This window comes from Vigna unguiculata, chromosome 11 (assembly GCF_037176805.1).
Source record: "Vigna unguiculata cultivar grain cowpea cultivar isolate G323 ecotype 2 chromosome 11, ASM3717680v1, whole genome shotgun sequence".
Lineage (NCBI taxonomy): Eukaryota > Viridiplantae > Streptophyta > Magnoliopsida > Fabales > Fabaceae > Vigna > Vigna unguiculata.
In genome coordinates this window covers 12477599-12496417 of record NC_140802.1, presented here as the reverse complement: position 1 = coordinate 12496417, position 18819 = coordinate 12477599, and the positions used below count along the sequence as shown (strand labels likewise).

The 18819-nt window shown below is 34.6% G+C and overlaps 1 pseudogene; it reads left to right on the top strand.

The window, feature by feature from the left end:
* The first annotated feature begins 9890 nt into the window (after positions 1-9890).
* Positions 9891-16529, top strand: LOC146881010 (uncharacterized; annotated as a pseudogene).
* The last annotated feature ends 2290 nt before the right edge of the window (positions 16530-18819 follow it).

Sequence of the window (18819 nt, the reverse complement as noted above, 5' to 3'; positions counted from 1 at the left end):
ACATGTGATAATTATAAGGATTTACTTTGTTGATGATAAATTAATCCAAAGATTAGTTTGTTGTTGGACGTGCTTTATTATCAATGTTTGATCATTACAACCAGATACCTCTAGCAGTTGATATTACTGTTCAAAGACTTGATATTAATGGTGCATTGGGTGTTTTGGGATGGGTTAAACCATTATTTGAATATTTTTATAATGATTTATTTTATTATGTGAGCATAATAAGTTATTCCTCTTGTTTTATATATATATATATATATATATATATATATATATATATATATATATATATATATATATATATATATATATATATATATAGCTTCAGTTGCTTCTGTATCTGCCAATGTGAATTCTGTTCCGATCCTCAATGGAACAAATTTTAAGGACTGGAAGGAGAATATTGAAATTATTCTTGGCTGCATGGATCTGGATCTTGCGTTAAGGATTGAGGAACCCTCTACTCCTACGGCAGAGAGTACTCCTGAAGAGAGGAGAAATCATGAGAAGTGGGATCACTCAAACCGCATGAGCATAATGATCATTAGGCGCGGCATCCCAGAGGTGTTTAGGGGCACAGTTTCTGAAGACGTTACTACTGCCAAAGAATTCCTTGCTGAGATTGAGAAGCGCTTTGCAAAAGGCGATAAGGCGGAGGCAAGTACTCTTCTTCAGAACTTGATCTCCATGAAATATCAAGGCAAAGGAAATATCATAGAATATATTATGAGCATGTTTAATATTGTCTTCAAACTCAAGGCACTAAAGCTTGAAATCTCAGAAGATTTGCTCATTCATTTGGTGTTGATTTCTCTTCCTACATAGTTTAATCAGTTTAAAGTATCTTATAACTGTCAAAAGGATAAATGGTCTCTTAATGAGCTCATTTCATATTGTGTGCAAGAAGAGGAAAGACAAAAGCAAGACAAGACAGAAAGTGCTCATTTTGCAAGTACCTCAAAGACTAAGGGCAAAAGAAAGAGATCGGAGGATCCCAAGAAGGAAGCTGCTAAGGGTCCAGAACAAAAGAAACAATCTCAGGAAAGCAAATGTTTCTTTTGCAATAAGACTGGACACGTAAAGAAGAAATGTGACAAATATCATGCTTGGCGTGCAAAGAAAGGTATGTTTCTTACTTTGGTCTGTTCTGAGGTCAATTTAGTGTCAGTACCTAGTAACACTTGGTGGTTAGACTCAGGTGCAACTACTAACATCAGTGTTTCTATGAAGGGTTGCCTAAACTACCAGAAGCCAATTGATTATGAAAGATGGATATATGTTGGAGATGGCAAATCGGTGGAGGTGGAGGCTATTGGGAATTTTAGATTATTATTATGTACTGGTTTTTATTTGGATTTGAAAGACACTTTTGTTGTGCCATCATTTAGACGGAATTTAATTTCAGTTTCTTATTTGGACAAATCCGGTTATTCTTGTTCATTTGGAAACAATGAATTTAGTTTGTCTTTTAATTCAAATATTGTTGGAACTGGTTCACTTTTGGCTTATGATAATCTATATTTGCTTGATACTGTGACCACCTATAATGAAACCCTCAATACGGAATCTCATGGTACTAAACGTAAAATTAACAATACTCAATCAGGAGCATTATGGCACAAGCGCTTAGGTCACATCTCTAAAAATAGAGTTGAACGACTTGTGTCAAATGGAATCTTAGAGTCCATTGACTTCACAAACTTTGATGTTTGTGTTGAATGCATTAAGGGTAAACAAACCAAAGCGAAGAGATTAGGTGCATATAGAGCTTCAGACGTCTTAGAGTTGATTCATACGGATATTTATGGGTCATTCCCTACACCTTCTTGGAATGGTCAACAATACTTTATATCATTCATAGACGATTATTCAAGATATGCATACTTATTTCTTATACATGAAAAGTCACGGTCTTTGGATGTGTTTAAATCTTTTAAAGTTGAAGTTGAAAATCAACTCAACAAAAGAATTAAGTCTGTTAGATCTGACCGCGGTGGTGAGTACTATGGCAGATATGATGGATCAGGTGAACAGCGTCCAGGACCTTTTGCCAGGTACCTAGAGGAGTGTGGAATTGTCCCACAATACACCATGCCGGGATCACCCAGTATGAATGGTGTAGCTGAGAGACGAAACCGGACTTTTAAGGATATGGTAAGGAGTATGATTTGTCATTCCACCTTACCAGAGTCACTATGGGGAGAGGCACTAAAGACGACAGCTTATATTCTGAACAAAGTACCAACTAAAGCAACTACCAAAACACCTTATGAGCTTTGGATTGGGCGAAAGCCTAGTCTAAAGCATTTCCATGTGTGGGGTTGTCCAGCTGAGGCAAGGCCTTATAAGCCAAATGAAAAGAAATTGGACTCCCAAACAGTAAGTAGTTACTTTATTGTTTATTTTGAGCGATCCAGGGGATATAAATTTTATGATCCCATATTAAAGATAATTTTTGAGACATGGACTGCTACATTCTTTGAGGATATTGAGTTTGGGGGGAAAAATCAGATTAGGAAATTTGTTTTGGAGGAAGAATCGGTAATAATTTCAGAACCGATTCAAACAATTACTTTTGATGAAGTAAGTTCAGAACCTCCACAAAACATTGTTGATGAACCCCATACTCAAGATGATTTGGTTGTTCGTGAAGAACAAACTCAAGATCCTCAACAACCTATGCTTCATGAGCCAGCACCTTTGCGGAGATCCGTGAGAGAAAGGAGAAGTGCCATTTCAGATGATTATAAATCCATGCAAGACAATAAGGTTTGGGAACTTGTCCCATTACTAGAAGGTGTGAAACCCATTGGTTGTAAATGGTTATTTAGGACCAAACGAGATTCTAACGGTAATGTGGAGAGGTATAAGGCTCGTCTTGTAGCTAAGGGATTTACTCAAAAAGAAGGGATTGACTTTAAATAGAATTTTTCTCCAGTTTCATCAAAAGACTCTTTTAAGACAATTATGGCTCTTGTTGCACATTATGATTTGGAGCTTCATCAAATGGATGTCAAAACGGCGTTTCTCAATGGTGACATTGATGAGACGATCTATATGGTGCAACCAGAAAATTTTGTGTCGGGAGACCCAAAGAATATGGTTTGCAAATTGACTAAATCCATTTATGGACTAAAATAAGCATCTCGTCAATGGTACCATAAATTTCATCAAGTAATTCTCTCATTTGGCTTCGAGATGAATCTTGTTGATGATTGTGTGTATCACAAGTTTAAGGGGAGCAAGTTTATTTTCCTGATCTTGTATGTTGATGACATTTTTCTTGCCACTAATGATATAGGCATATTGCACGAAACTAAGAAATTTCTGTCAAAGAATTTTGAAACGAAAGATCTTGGTGACGCCTCCTTTGTATTAGGAATTCAGATACACCGAGATCGATCTCGGGGTATTCTAGGATTATCACAAAGGAACTATATCGATAAAGTTCTTAAAAGGTTTAGCATGCATGAATGTAAATCCGGAGATACTCCAGTTGCTAAGGGAGACAAGTTCAGTCTCAATCAGTGCCCAAAGGGAAATTTGGAAATTGAGGAAATGAAGAAGATTCCTTATCCGTCAGCTGTAGGGAGTTTGATGTATGCCCAAGTATGTACACGTCCAAACATAGCATACATAGTTGGGGTTCTAGGCAGATACTTAAGCAATCCAGGAATGGATCATTGGAAAGCAGCAAAGAGGGTCATGAGATATTTAAAGAGAACAAGAGGTTATATGCTCACATATAGGAGGTTAGACCAGTTGGAGATCACTGGGTTTTCTGACTCAGATTTTGTAGGATGTCAAGATAGCTTAAAATCTACTTCAGGTTACATTTTTATGTTGGTAGGTGGTGCGGTTTCTTGGCGCAGTGTCAAGCAAACTCTTACAGCTTCATCCACCATGGCAGTAGAATTTGTAGCATGCTATGAGGCATCTAATCACGGGACATGGCTGAGAAATTTTGTCACAGGGCTGAAAATTGTGGAAAGCATTGAAAGACCACTTAAGTTATATTGTGACAATAAATCAGTTGTATTGTATTCCAACAACAATAGGAGCTCGACCAAGTCGAAGCACATCGACATTAAGTTCCTAGTTGTTAAAGAAAGAGTACAGAGTGGACAGATTTCCATAGAACATTTAGGGAAAAACTCCATGATTGCAGATCCTCTAACTAAAGGACTTCCACCCAAGGTCTTTCATGAGCATGTTGCTCACATGGGTGTTTTACAGTTTGAGGAATCTGAGGTTTAGTGGGAGATAATCATTTTTATATGTTTTATGTTCTATGTTTAATTTCTTGTATGCATACATTAAACTGTAAGACCCGAGAAAATTAATTAATTAAATAATTAATTAATTTATAAATGCGGGTAGAAGGCGCTTTTATGGCATTAATTGTTGTTTATTATGATGTGGAAAAGTACTAGCTCAAGTGGTTGAGAGTACTTTGATTGTGTGAGAGGACTTGGGTTTGAGTCCTAAGTATGCCAATTATGTATGATTGTTTTGTTATTGATTTTTAAGAATATGTATGAGTAGGTGATTGTATTGTAAATTTATGTTGATTGTGTATATCATCAAATGTGATTTGGCATAGTGGTTGTGCTTTGGCCTTATGAGGGGAAGGTCACGGGTTCAAACCTTGGCAGACAGAACTTAACCTTTATTTTTATTAAACTTGGTTTGGAGTGAATGTGGAAAGGTAGAGAACCTAGCGGGGCAGGGGGTTGAAAAAAACTATCAAATAATTAACATTAAGAGGAATTAAAACCCACCCTAACCCCAAATTCGTTTTATTTTTAAAATCTATCTTAAAGGCACCTATAAAAGCCAAAAGTTAGGTAAAGGGAAGGGTTTTAGCAGTGTGTTGAATTGGTGTAGAGAGGAGCACGGGTTTGAGAGGGTGAATTGAGTTTGGGTGGGCAAGAGCTAAAGCAAGCAGAGATTTTTGAATCAAGGGATCCTATCTGCACAATTTTGATCACACATTCCAGGTTAGGGGAGCTAAACCCAAAATTTGTGTTGTTGTGTGTATTGTATGTTTTTGATGAACTTATGCGCTGAAATTTGTGATGCTTATGATGGAAATTGGGGGAGGGTTATGAATTGGTACTGCTATAATTGGATTTTAGACTAAATACATGAAAGAAAAGGGGTTTATGCATAGTATGTGCGGGAATGGGGTAGGACTTGGAATTTGGGAACTTTATGAGTCTATACTATGCCAATGTGATGTTGCAACTTGTGTAAAGTGTTTTGGTATGCTCGAATTCTGTTTGGTATGATTTGTGGTGCGAATTGGATAAGGTTGGAGTGAGTCGAGTGCGTGATCAGTGAGGGAATCTGCATTTCTCGCTCAGGCGAGCCTATTGCCATTTTGAGCGTCTCGCTCAAGCGAAGTGGATGGGTTTTGAGCGATATAGGCTCTTGCTCAGGCGAGTGAGGTCCGCCTAAGCGAGATAGCGAGGGAGTTGCGCATGTTGAGCGCGACTTCTCGTCCAGACGAAGGTTTGTGGGTTTGAGCGAACCAGGGTCTCGCCTAGGCGAGATGGCCTCGCTTGAGCGAGATGTCTTGGTCATGTTTTGGTGCTTGGTTGTAGTTTAGCTCAGGCGAGTCCAAAATTGGTGTTTGAGCGAGAGATGGTCTCGCCTAGGCGAGGGGATTTCGCCTAAGTGAGATGACGTGATTTTGTGGCTGTTTTAAAGCTCGCCCAAGCGAGGTAAACTAGCCTAAGCGAAACAGAGGGCTTAGCTTGGGCGAGAGGCTTTGGCTTGAGCGAGTCTTTGTGGATTTCTCATGTTTGAATGATTTTGTGTGTGAGGAATGACTACTTTTCTTAAGTATATGAAGTATATGCATGTGTTGTGGTGTGTGGGCTTGAAGGACTAAGTCCGTTAGGGGTCTGGGATGTGCTCGGTGGTTGGACACATGATGGACATGGAACTGGTTGAGTTCTCGTCGGCTACTAATGGGCGAGGAGTCCTTAGTATGGTGATTGCATGTGTCGGGCGCACGATGGACAAAGAACTGTGATGTTCCCGTCGACTACTATTGGGTGAGGAGTCCATAGTATGGTGATTGTGTGCGTGCCAGGGTCCAAGTGTGAGACTTGGATGTTTATACTACAGGCAAGGAGTCTGTAGGGCAGGACTATGAGCGGGATAGGCTCATAGGGTTGGACCACGAATGAGTTAGTTTCGTGGGAGCACAGGGAAGTCCCAAGACCTAGTTCATGCATATGACTCATGAAGGACTATGAGGTCATGGTGGGGTGATTTGGAAATTATGAACTTAATTATGTTATTTTGGGATGGGAAGCATGTTTATTTCACATACATCTGTTTATGTTTTATTGTGCATAACTCACCCTATCTGTGTGTGTGTGGCGATGATCGGATATCTTGTTATCCGGGAGCAGATGATGTGACAGGTGGGCCAGGAGATGCATAGACTCGGAGCGAGGGCTAGCAGGGGATATTTTGTATATTCATATAATATGTTTATTATTTTATCTTTGAGAATATTATGTAAACCTGGCAGGATGTTACAGCAACATTCGAATCTTTTGAAATAATACCGCTTATTTTGTAACACTTTGTCTAATAAGAAAATGAAGATCAACCAAATGACAAGTACAAACCAAGAATTTAAGATGACATTGCATGGAGCACATTCAATATTTCTCGACAAAACTAGAAAAATAATAGTAAAAAGGAGAAGACATTCAAGTGAGTTCAAAGTTTCTCACTTGTGTCTAGTAGACAAAGAATGCTAAACTAGATACTTGAGTTTGAGTTTGTGGGATGAAATGTGCATCAAACAAAACTTGCACAACATGCATGTATTAAACTAAACTAGACACTTTTTTTTAATAATTTTTTATATTTATAAAATATATTTTATACTTAGTTGTTTACTTACCAAATCAAAATTGTAGAAATAATTTGACGAACTTTAGTCTTACATTTAGTAATGACAAAAAGTTTGTGTGGATAATTTGATTTCTTATTCATTTAGGAGCATAATTTATTTGAAAAGAAGGCAACATGGTGGTCCTCTTGGGACTTAAGAACACTAATACCAATCCTTGAAGCATTCATTTCAATAATAAACGATTTGCTATCTTCAAAGAAGATTAATTATAGGTGTCCAAAAAAATCCGTCCTTTTTAGAACAAATTCATAAAAGTGTAATTACTAATAAAATAACCGATGTGACAAAAACACACACAACTAAATATGAAAAATTAAATTAAAATAAAAATATTTTTTAAATTAAATAATCGGTCCATTTAGTTCACTAATCCATAATAAATCAACTTAGATTCTTAAATTTATTTATAAATATTCCAATGAAATTGATTAATCAAATAGCTAACTTGTATAATAGGTCGAGTGAAAAAACCCATTTTAACAATCTCCTAAATAAGTTATTTTTCCATATGAAGATTTATTTACACATGTTAGTCTTGGGTCCATCTGCTCATAACTGATCATAACATATTATTATTAGTTTAAAATATTCATTAATCGATAATTAGTTTTAAAGAAGAATTCCATCAACCCCAAATTAAATCAAATATGTTTTTTTTATACAAATGTTGAAATTCGATGTAAGTGTTCCATTCAGTGAGTCATTATACTATGACGTGTGATTGTAGTGATAAATGTAATCATAACAAAATGAGATTTGAAGTAGTGATTTACTTCACATCGAAACAATCACATGGTTTATTTGAAAAAAATGAGGATTGAATGAATAAATGAATAATAATAATAAAATAATAATAATAATAATAATAATAATAATAATTATTATTATTATTATTATTATTATTATTATGTTGCTTATTTTCATTATACAGGTTGTCCTTACAGAAAGAACAGAGCCACTCAGTTTGAACTTGATCGATTGGTGTCAGAGGAGACAGAGCGTGCTTTCAGAGTCTATTTTTCAAAAGTTTATATTATTTTATTTAGGTCCAATAATATTTTCTTTTTCATTTCTATTTGATGCTTAAAGTTATAAAATGAAAAACAACGAATTCCATATATTTAAAATCATATTTCCATTTCATATTCTTGTTCTCTTTATTTGTTTAACGTTTCATAATTTTTTTTTTTCATTTTCTGCTATTAAAAAATTTTAAAACAACTTACTAAATAGAAATAATAGTCTGTTTAAAGTGATATAAGTACTACTTAATTTTATGTTTTCAATTTTAATAACGTTATATAATAAGCATTAACTATACGTTGGTAGGGATGTCAACGGGGCGGGTAGGATACGGGTAGTAGCTCCCTCGTACCCTACCCGCTGGATAAATATTCGCCCCGTACCCGTACCCATATCCGTCGGGTATCCGTTATGCTGGTACCCGTCTATTTTTTTCATATCCGCGGGTATCCACGGGTACCCGCAGGTATTTACAAAAATATTTTAAAAAATAAATATTTAACCATAATTAGTGCTTGGATCAACAAGTTCCCTTTCTCCGATTGATTATTGAAAAATAAACAAATAAAAAATCACTACCAATTTATATTATAGTTTATTTTTGAATAAAATATTAAAGAAATTACTAACTTCGTCAATGTCCACCTCTTGCAACATTGTATAAAGTTTCATGTTGTCCATAACCAGTCTTAGAGACACATCAATGTCTCCACAGTATATGGAAGTAATTTACTCATTTGTGGGGTAAGAATCTTACCACCATTATTGAATGAAGACTCATAATGTTTTTTACTAATATATATATATATATATATATATATATATATATATATATATATATGTGGGTATTTTTCTGAATTAAAGTTTAGCGGGTACGGGTATCCACGGGTACGGATATTATGATACCCGTACCCGCCCCGTTAACATGCGGGTATCAAAAATACCTATACCCACGGGTAGCGGGTATCCATTTTTAATATCCATTTCCTACCCGTTGCGGGTTTTATCCGCGGATACCCGCGGGTACGGATTTTTTTGACATCCCTATACGTTGGTGATATGGTATAGTTAAATTGGAGGATAAAATAAGTTTTTTTTGGTGCTCTCTGAAATTGGTTTATATTGAAATTGTTATCTTTTATAAAAAAAAATATTTTAACATTTAATAAATATGTGATTTTGTTTTAATATATAATATTTTAACACTTAATAAAATTTTATATTTAAACATAGTAGTAAATCTTTTTTAAGAATTTTGTTTGAATTTACTCTTAATTATTGATGAAATGACTCCAAACAATAGAACTAAATGATAAAATCTAGTTCAAATCATCTTTTAATTTTTTCATTTAAGTTTGTAACTCACAAAGCACAAGAAAAAGAAAATTCACATGCTCAAAGCTGAAACAAAGCAAGAATTGGAAAGTAGAAGAAAAATAGTGATTGAATGTGCACTACATGTTCTAAAGTTGAGATACAAAATTAATTTTTTTTTATTTCACAAATTAGTTCATACATTTGTGGTTGCTTTAATCTCCAGTCAAGTCAAGTGTAATTTTCTTTCAAAATTTTAATCTTATTATTAGTTTGAGAAAGTTACGATTCTAATTATTAAAATCAATACAAGAAAAATAGAGGAATTATGTCAATAATATTATTCTAATATTCCTAATAGTATGTTCGTGTGTTATTTTTCATGTGTGCAGTCATCATTATCAATTATTCAATTATTTTTTATATTGTATTTAATGATGACTTTATTATAGAGATTATGATTGTACTGCGCATGATGTTTATATAAACACAACATCTGCAATATAAACGTAGCGCAATATTTCTCCATTTTATCATTCTTGGTCTCAGAGCTCTTTCTTGGTGTTTTAATATATAAACACAACATCTCCATTTTATCGATCCAATCATGTCTTCCGCAACCAACACAAATCACAAAAATGACATACCCACAATTGTTTCTATTAGGTTGGACAAAGATAACTATCTCCTATGAAAGTCACTAGTTCTTCCATTGATAAGAGGGTGCAAACTTGATGGCTACATACTAGGAATAAAAGAATGCTAGAATCATTTGTCACTTTAAGTGAAAAAACTCATAAAACCAATTCTAACTATGAAGAGTGGATTGCACAAGATCAAGCTCTCCTAGGGTGGCTAAGAAATTCAATGGTCATTGATATTGCAAAACAGTTGCTGCATTGTGAAACCTCTAAGGAACTTTGGGATGAAGCCCAAAGCCTAGCAGGTGCACACACAAAATCAAGTACAATCTACCTCAAGTCAGAATTTCACAACACTCACAAAGGAGAAATGAAGATAGATTGATATCTACTCAAAATGAAGAATTTTGCTGATAAATTAAAGCTGGCAGGATCACCAATCTCCAACTCAGATTTGATGATTCAAACGTTGAATGGACTGGATACTGATTACAATCCGATGGTGGTCAAATTATCTTATCAAATCCATCGTAGTTGGGTTGATCTACAAACCTAACTATTGGCTTTTGAAAGCATAATAGAACAACTGAACAATTTCAATAATCTTTCAATGAATACTTTAGCAAAAACCAAAATTGATTTCAGAAGCAACAAATCAAGGACATAAGGTAATTGGAGGGACTCTAACTTTAGAGGAGGTAGAGGAAGAGGTAGATCTAAACCAATATGTCAAGTATGTAACAAGATCGGACACATAGCAGTGAATTGTTTTTATCGTTATGATAAGTCATACACATGTTCAAATCATAATGCTGAAAATAACAAGAGAGAAAATCACAATGCTTTCATAGCCTCCCCCTAGCACAATCAGGGTTATGAATTGTACTTTGATAGTGGAGCTAGCAATGATGTAACCTATCAAAATGAGAAATTTCAAGATCTCAATGAAAACAATGGTACGACTTCTTCTCTCTCAATTGGAAATGGTGAAAGATTGAAAATATTGGCCTCGAGCACAACTAAATTGAATAAGCTCAACTTGCATAATGTTCTATATGTTCCAGAAATAATAAAAAATTTGTTGAGTGTATCTAAGCTAACTACCAACAATAATCCCCTTGTTTAATTTGATGCAAACTACTGTTATGTGAAGAACAAATTGATAGGGAAAATACTATTAAGAGGGAACTTAGAGATGGATTATACCAACTCTCAAGTCAATAAAGATCCATGTGTCTACATGTCGCTAAAGGAGAATTGGCATAGAAAGCTTGGACATCGAATAATAAAATCTTAGAAAATGTGCTAAAGAATTGCAATGTCAAGACATCGTCATGTGATCAATTTTCATTTTATGAAGTTGTAACATCTCGGTCGGATATTACTAGTTTAAATAATATAAATAGGAAATAAGTATAAAATCACATTTATGACAATTCCTTTTCCCTAAACGCAAGAAAATTTAAAATATTTATTATACTGCAATAAACCAAAATTCACAAACTATAATCGTCGATTACAAATTCCGAGTCTGGTAAGATAAAATTACAAAACATTTAAAATCCATAAAACAAGAAAACACCATAAAGGCTTTTCCCCAAGCTAGCCCCTCTTCGAATCTATGTTTCACTAGCACCACCTACAACATCATCTGCTCCCATGTAACACATTACACGATCATCGCCAAACACAAACAGATAGGGTGAGCTCAACAGAATAAAATTGCACTACACAAAATAATAAATAACCATTCAATATTCTAACACTTCTAATACTCCCAAGTCTCATCACACAGTAAACTATTCTCTCATAACTAACTAGTTTCCTTTCCTGCACCCCAACGCCTCTTGGGAAGAACAAGCAACAACCCTTACTTGTTCACCAAAACCCGGTAAGAGCATTACTTTTATTAGGACTTACAAACAACCACCATTGCCTGCTCACCAAAACCCAGCAAGAGCACAACCCTTACATGTTCACCAAAACCCGGTAAGAGCGTTACTTTTCCTAAGACTCACAAGCCACAACCCTTAATCCTTGACCTCCAAATCTTCCTCTAGACGCCTCTTGATTCTACACCCTTTGATGATTACATTGATCGATCTTTGCTGCCACAAGTGTCTACTCGCCCCTCCGAATCCAGGCCACCACCTAATAGTCCACACGCAGGAATAAATTTGCCACGGCCACGATCCGTGACACCAAGTGGAGTTCCCCAATATGAATCGTAGTCCGTATTTGTCCCAAGACTACCAAACTTGTCGGATAACACCGAGGAGGGCAATCTTTTAGAACCCATTCGTACGAGCCACGATCTTGTACATTCCACTGGACTTCCAAAACCACCAAGCTACAACCTCGAGTGGCCACATGTTACCCCAATACAAGTTGCACTCGTAACTAGGCCCCCAACAAAGCATCGCATAAAGACCTTCATCCAAACCTGTGAAAAATCCCTCGCGTAATCCATCACTACATCTAAAACCGCCTAGCACAACATCCACGTCGCTAGGTTAACTCGCGTTCTAAACCACCTGGCAGAACACTTGGCGCCACCTAGCGCCAACCCACTAGATTTTGATCCAAGCCCAAATCTACAACACACCGCTTGGCGGGACCACTTCTGTCACCAAGTACCAACTCTCGGGTTTTACTCTAGAGTTCACTTTGTGGCCTATCTCCTGGTGGCTTACACCGTTACGCCAAATGCCACACCAGTAACTGGTAATTTACTGGTATTTGGCACTTTAGAATAGGTTTCAATGAACCTATTTACACAAGACACTCAGTTCACGCAAAACATGCATCCATGACAAGTAAATACACTTTCATATCATTAAGTTGAACTCAACTACACAATATCACATGGTCATACATCAAACACAATCATATTCTTTCTATACATCCCGGAGAATCACAATATATCCATATAAAATCATCAAAACAAAGTGTTATACCCAACACACAATCCTGGACAACCAAACAATACACAAACCAGGAAGAACACATAACCATTGTCCCAAAAAATCGCACAGGCAATAAAATAGTAATAGTGATAATAATAAAAAAACAAAAAAAAATAATATTAATAAAACGAAACAATTAAAATAAAAATAAAAATAATGAAAATAAAAATGAAACAATAATAATAAAACAGTAATATTACTAAAATAAAATAATAAAGAAAAATAATGAGAAAATAAAGCAATAATAATAAAACAACAATAACGATAATAAAATCATTAATAAAACAAAACAATGATAATAATAAGAATAATAATAAAATAATAGTAAAATAAAATAATAATAATAATAATAGCAATATAATAATAATAATAGTAAATAATAATCATAAGTGTGTCGTATATATTGAAGAAAACTCTAAACATCATGTCAAACCAAAAAGAATAATCATAATAATCATAGTAGTGATGGGCCATAAAGAGAACTCAATACAACGGAAACCACAAGCATACACATACTCTCTCTAAAACCACATACAACAAACATCAAGAAGTTAAACAATATAAGAATTTGGTTCATGAGAAGACTTTCATGCATCAATATATAACGTAATTGCATATAATATCATCAAAACAGGAAATGGCAGCTCCCCTAACCTGGATTTCCCACTCCATTTGTGCTCCTAACGTCCCTTCTTGGCCCAAATTTGCCTTAGGTATTTTCTCCTATACTTGAGTGCACCTTCTCCCCTCAAACACTTCCCTTTGGTTTCATTTTGGTGTTTTGGAAAACCCTCTTAGGTAGCCACACGAAAATACCTCCTCTCATACACCACCTTTACTCACCTTTACATATCATGCACACATATACTCATAACCTTAAGCCACATCTTCATATATGCGCCCACAATAAATTAAATAATTAAAACATAACATTAATCGCATACGTAAGACTTGAACCCAAGTCCCCCTCAAATGCACCAAGTGTGTCTAACCACTTAAGCTACCATTGCTCCTTTATCATAATTCTCCGCATTAATTATTTTATAGATTTGTTCCCTCAAATTTATTAAATAAATTTTATTTATTTACTTAATTTCACGGTTCTTACAGAAGCTTGTCAATTTGGAAAACTTCACTTGTTACCATTTAAATCCTCTTCCTCTCATGCTAAGGAACCTTTAGAATTGATTCATAGTGATGTATGGGGACCCGCCCCAATTTTATCTCCCTCTAATTTTAAGTACTATGTTATTTTCATTGATGATTATAACATATTTACTTGGATTTTTCCTTTAAAACAAAAATCAGAAATAATACATGCTTTCACTCAATTCCAAAGCCTGGTTGAAAACCATATTAACAAGAAGATAAAAGCTTTTCAATGTGACGGTAGAGGTGAGTTTAAACTTGTCCAGAAAATAACCATTGAATTGGGAATTCAATTTAGAATGTCTTGCCCATATACCTCTTAGCAAAATGGTAGAGCTGAAAGGAAACACAGACATGTGACTGAACTAGGGCTCACACTTTTGGCACAAGCTAAAAGGCCTTTACACTACTGGTGGGAAGCTTTCACTACTTTAGTTTATCTCATCAATAGATTGCCTTCATCAGTTAACCCAAATGAAAGTCCATTTTCATTGTTATTTGGAAAGAAACCTGACTATGATGCTCTAGAGCCATTTGGTTACGCCTGCTATCCTTGCCTTAAACCATACAATCAACACAAACTTCAATTCCACACTACATAGTGTGTATTCTTGGGATACTACAAATCTCACAAGGGTTATAAGTGTCTCAACTCTCATGGCAGAATTTTCATCTCAAGACATGTGGTCTTTATTGAGAATCACTTTCCTTTCCATGATGACTTTCTTGACATAAGAAATTCATTAAAAACACTAACTGGAACAATCCTTATTGTTCTTCCTTCTTGTCTTGCAGGTACCACTACAAGTCACACAGTTGAATTAACTCACAGGAAGGTGAATCATCAAGAAGGTGACTTGGTTTCAAATGAAGAGCAACCGACTCTCAGCGACTTAGCTGTCAATGATGATCAACCAACGTTCAATGATATCTCTATTCATGCAGATGAGGTAACCTCACATGTAAATGACACACTAGAAGACACATCAGAAGAAAATAATCAACAAATTCAACATGCCAACACACATTGGATGCGAACCAGAAGCAAGACAAGGATGTACAAGCCAAAACTACCCTATATAGGGTTTTTAGAAATAGACACAAAAGACAAGGAACCGGAAAATGTTAATGAAGCTCTAATAAGTCCAAAATGGAAAGCAACCATGGATGTAGAATTTAAAGCTCTAGCAACTAATCATACTTAGAATAACATCATAGACTCCAAATGGGTCCTTAAAACTAAATACAACGTAGATGACTCAATTGAGTGAAGGAAAGCAAGATTGATTGCCAAAGGTTTTCAACAAACTACGAGGCTCGACTATGATGAAACCTTCAGTCCAATGGTCAAGTCTAGCACAGTAAGAATTTTCCTATCCATTGCAATACATTTAAATTGGGAGGTTAGGCAATTAGACATAAATAATGCATTCTTGAATGGCAAGCTCAAAGAAAATATGTTCATGCATCAACCTAAAGGATATACAAATTTAACCAAGCCTGGTCGCATATGCAAATTAAACAAGGCTATTTACGGACTGGAGAAAGGCCCTAGGGCTTGGTATGAAAAGTTGAAAGACACTTTATTGAGATTGGCTTTCAAAACACCAAGAGTGATTCATCACTATTTGTTCTTAGAGAAAATGATCATATCATATTCCTTCTCATATATGTTGACGACATAATAATTGGAAGGAGCAACAATAAGTCTTTAGAGACTTTCATTACTCAATTACATATTTCTTTCTCTCTCAAAGACTTTGGCCTTCTACACTACTTCTTGGGAATTGACGTACACAGAGATGTTGATGGAATGTACCTTAAACAAACAAAGTACATTAGAGATCTACTCAAGAAGTTTAATATGGAAAAAGCTTCATCTTGCCCTACACCAATGGTAACAGGGAAACAATTCATTGCTAAAGGAGAACTTATTGCTAACCCTACACTTACATACAAGCTATAGATGCATTACAATATCTGACCAACACTCGACCAGACATAATATTTTTTGTCAACAAACTAAGCCAATATATGAGTTCCCCAACCATAGATCACTGGCAAGGAATAAAAAGAATACTGAGATATCTCCATGGCACAACAAATTTTTTTCTTCATACCAAACCTCCAACCCATCTTGATATAGCTGGATTCTCTAATGCATATTAGGCCACTAGCATATATGATAGGAAATCCATAACAGGGCAATGTGTTTTACTTAGAGAGACATTGATCTCATGGGCCTCAAGAAAACAAAAAGTGGTGTCACAGTCAAGTACTACGTCAAAATACAGAGCTTTACCTGACCTAGCAGCAGAAGTAACTTGGATCATATCACTTCTAGATGAGCTGAAATTTCCTATGCCTAGAAAGCCGATTTTGTGTTGTGATAACTTGAGTGCTAAGGCACTGGCATCCAATCCAGTGATGCATGCTCGGTTTAAACATATTGAGATAAATGTTCACTACATTCGTGATCAAGTGTTTTAAATCAAGTCACAATAGCCTATATGCCCACAACAGATCAAATTGCATATTGTTTAACCAAACCTCTCTCACACACAAGGTTCAACATTTTGAGAGACAAATTTAGGATGACTAAGTCACCTTAGTTTGAGAGAGGGAGTTAGAGAAAGTTACGATTCTAATTATTAGAATCAATACCAGAGATATTATCTCAATAAAATTATCCCAATATCCTTGATATTATGCCCTGTATTATTTCTCATGTGTGCAACCATCATTATCAATTATTTCCTATATTGTTTATTGTCTTCACTGATGACTTTATTATAGAGATTATGATTATACTGTATGGTGTTTATATAAACACAACATCAGCAATACAAAAGTACCGCAATATTTCTCCATTTTATCTTTCTCTATTGTCTAAGTAGATTTTAGTCATTAAATGTGTTTTATCTTTGTAATATTCTAGTTTTGTCACATTCGTCAATAATATTGATTTAGTCTTTTTTTAGTTTATCTCGTAAAGTTTTGTATTTTTTAAAATTTAAAGTTATGAAAAGAGTTGTTCCTATTTGATTCGCCACTTTTAGTCAATAATTAGATCTTGAATTCTTAATAGTTTTATGCAAGATTTTCAATGAAATTTAGAGCATCTTATCTCTTCCTACTTTTTTTTGTTTACTAATTTAAAATTTCCATTGTAAGAGACAAATAAATAGAGAGCATGTAATAAGGAGAATATCCATGACTCTTTGCCACCTTTAAAGCCTTAGGGAAAGAGATTGGAAAAATTAAAATAGGAAACTCTTTGGAATTCAAAGCACAAAATCCAAATTTGAAGATTCAAAAGCTTCTTAACATAAGTGACTTGAAGCAACATGTAGGAATGGAAGTGAAAGTATAACACAATTTTAATGTATTTGATGCACATGAGGACCAACAAGTTCAATTATTTTCTCTAGAATTTGAAAACTATCTCATGACATGGCTGAGAAAAATAATGTGACATTGGACAAAACAAAAGACCGATTGTGGTCTCTTGGGATGATATTATAAGTTATGTGCACACTAGATTCATTCCCTACTACACTAAGAAGAGACTCCTTTTGAAGCTCCAACAACTTCAATAAGCAAGAAGTGTGGATTAATATTATAAACACCTAGAGGCAACTACAATGAAATGAAGTTTAAATAGTGAAAACTTAGATGCTAAAATGGTTGAGTGTGTATGGTGAAAATGTAGTGAATAGATAAGTCCTTATAATTTTTGTCATAGGAAAAATATAAAGATAGGGTACTTTGTGATGTTGTCTCTATGTAAGAAACACATATTTGTCTTGGTAAACATTGGTAATTTGATAGAAAGTTTTTCGTGATGGTCTTACCAACAACTTTTGTTTTAAATATAAAGGGCACAAGATTATATTAAAACTTATATCCCTTATAGAAGCGAAAGAGAACCAATGTAAAATGAAAATAATATTGATATGAAGAGAAAAAAGAAAAGGGACAAGCAAGCAAAATGGAGGAAATAAAAAGAACTTAATCTCTGTAAAGAAGATCAAGTTATTGCTTGCTTGAAAATAAGTATTTATAGATTTTTCTAACATTAACTTAAAATTGTCTCCCTCCAATTCTTTGAATCCTTCAATTAACTTTACAAGTTTGGAATTGATTATATAATACTATGGGGAATTTTTGAGATCCACCTAAGTGGTTACCACCTCTAAGAGAAATAAAACATTAAATACACTTTATTTCTACTTCTTAATAGAACATGATATACAAATAATATTGAGGAATCAAAATAGATCCAAAAGCACTTAGTTAAAATCATGGGTGCAAGGCTTTTTCTCTAATAAAAGTCCAACCTTATGGTTTATATACCCCTTTTCGTATCCTCAATTTACGTTAGCTTGAGTGTTGGATATATGGCTCAAGTATTTGATGAATTCAACTATCTTTAGAAAACTATTAAAAGATTGCAATATGTGAATATTTAGAAGAGTACTAAGTTAATTTGTGTTGATTAGGATATCAATGTAAGTTTTCTCTTACTTAAGTTGATCTCACATCACAATAAAAGTTAAAATGTTGTTGGCTAGTCTAGAAAGACTGCAAGAAATAGTTTAATCAATTAGAGTATTGATTTAATTGATTACAATCATGGAGGGTAATTATAGAGAGAGATTTTGTAGTGTCCAGGGTTAATTAAGTAGTTTTCATATGATAATTGTTTACCACCAATGTTATTATAATAATTCTGAGTGTTACTTTCATTTGTATACAGTAATGGTTTTGTTTAACCTAA